Here is a 2,500-nt window from a genome sequence, read left to right as displayed (position 1 = left end):
TAAAAAGGTACAACCTTATAAAGAGTGGAACTCTATAAATATCAGGATTCAGAGCCAGGTCTCCAGTATTTGAGTCAGAACTGGTGTTGGTATCAGTATCAGTATCAGCAGATGCTTAAAAAAACTGGTATCAGTATCGTAAAGGTAAAAGTGGTATGGGTGCATCCCTATTAATAATATTTTCAATGAAATAACCGTGTCCTGCAGTCCCGCTGGGGCGAACACACTTTACATCAGCTAAAAGACGTCAAGCAGACGTTTCCCCCGCTGACATCTGCTGAACTACTCTGCAGTACTGAAACTGTGTGTCTGTGTGTGTTCTCTGTATGGATGGGCAGATGCAACGAAGTGTTCAACCACCATAATAACACCTACAAACATGTGACAGGAAGTGTGTGCATGTGTGTGTGTATGTGTGTGTGTTTCTCCACCTGCAAGATCTGCAGTAACTCACACCGGGCCGCCCAACAGCACTAACCACACAGCCACGGTTACAGTGAGGGCCTGGCTGCACCAACACGATATATATATATATATATATAATATAATGACCTGCGGCTGCAAAAGGCTGCTGGGCGTAGGAGGGGTTGCACCAGTGCTGCCACTAGGAAAAAGCGATCGTTACCAGCGTGTTAAAAAGCAGGGATCTGCTGATTGGCCGTCTGATTGGCGCAGACTGTATCAAATAAGCACAAGAGTCACTGTCCTGGCTGCCGGTTAGCATGGCCTGGCTACCGAACTCGCCCTGCATCGTTACTGCGGCGGTAGCATGACCCGGCTACCAGTCTTGTCCTGCATTGCTACCGTTGCGTTAGCATGGCCCAGCTACCAGGCTCGTCCTACAGTTTTACCGTGGCTTTAGCATAGTCCGGCTATTAGGCTCGTCCAGCATCGCAAATCCTAGCATTAGCATGGTCCGGCCAGCGGTCTTGTCCAGCATCGCTACTGCAGTGTTAGCATGACAAACCTTGCTACCCGCAGCATTAGCGTGGTCCAGCTACTGGTCTTGTCCAGCACTGTTACCACCGCACTAGAATGGTCCGGCTACCAGCATGACCTGGCTACCGCAGTGTTACAACGGCCTCACTATCAGGCACATCCAACATCATCACAGGAAGTGTGTGCATGTGTGGTGTGTGTGTGTGTGTGTGTGTGTGTGTGTGTGTTTCTCCACCTGCAATATCTACAGTACCTCACACCAGGCCACCCTGGCTAAATCTAGCTGAACTGATCTATCTTAGCCAACGCTAAGCTAAAGCTGGAACCAAATGAGCTGTTCACACAATTGATTCACAGTCCTGAATCTGTGTGTGTGTGTGTGTGTGTGTGTACATGACACAGCGTATTAATAGCCACTGTTAAAACAGCTGGCGTGAGAACCAAAACAAAAGCTTTCAGGAATCCCCCAATCAAACAGCTCCCTCACACACACACACACACACACTCACACACACACACCACCCACACACACACACACACACACGCAATTCACCAAAACCCAATCCCATAATGGCCATCGAAGCAGGCTGAAAGAGAGCTGAGAACTACAAAAAAGAAAAGGGCCAAAATGAGGGCAGGTCAGATGTTCTGGGGTCAAGAAGAGCAAATTCTGAGGCACACAGAAGTGGAGGGAGATCAAATCCAGGTGTCTCTCGCTCAGCCTTTCTCTCTCTCTCTCTCCAAAATCTGAGTTTTCAGAGCGCTTGTGCAGATGTTCGGTGGCAGCGGCAGTTGGCAGTTGGGTGGCAGCCCCCCCCAGGTAGCTCACGAACCCACCCTGATACCTATACACTATATGGACAAATGTTTGTGGACACCCCTTCTAATGAAGGCATATAGAACCAACAGAACAAGACTGCCATCAGCCTCATGGACCTATCGGCACCGTGCCTAATGCCAGGTGTGGGCTAGAGGGGTATAAAGCCCCCCAGCATTGTGGAAGAACTGTTTTCTCTGGAATGATGGATGGTGATGGTCTCCACCCAGTACTGTTGGGAAGAGTTGGGGATGATGAGATGGGGTGGTCTTTGTTCTTGTGGGGTGGTCTTGTTCTCACAGCAATGCTCTCCAAAGTCTAGCAGAAAGCCAGCCTTCTTCCTCTGGACAGTAGACACAGTTACTCCAACAAAAGCAGGATCAACTCTTTTATTTAATTGCTTTGATTTCAGAAGGAATAAGTATAAATAAGCAAGTGTCCAATACTTTTGTCCATATAGTGTATATACCGTGGCATGCAAAAGTGATGAAGCCCACCAGCCTCTCTTACGATATCCGGAAGCGGGCAGCTGTTGCTCGAAGGTTAGAGAAGAGCCTTGTGTCTGGAAGGTCGCCGGTTCGATCCCTGAGCCCTCCACAACCAGCCCTCCCCCCACCCCGGCTCACGGTGTGGGCTAATAGACTCTTAAACTCTGAGAGGCTAACACTCAGAACGACTGTGGGAGCAGAAGGTCTGCGGCGAAACGGCTAATAAAGGAGCTTAACGAGTGTGAACTCAGAGCCA

This window comes from Salminus brasiliensis, unplaced genomic scaffold, assembly GCF_030463535.1.
Source record: "Salminus brasiliensis unplaced genomic scaffold, fSalBra1.hap2 scaffold_136, whole genome shotgun sequence".
Taxonomy (NCBI): domain Eukaryota; kingdom Metazoa; phylum Chordata; class Actinopteri; order Characiformes; family Bryconidae; genus Salminus; species Salminus brasiliensis.
Note: the sequence above shows the minus strand (reverse complement) of the source record.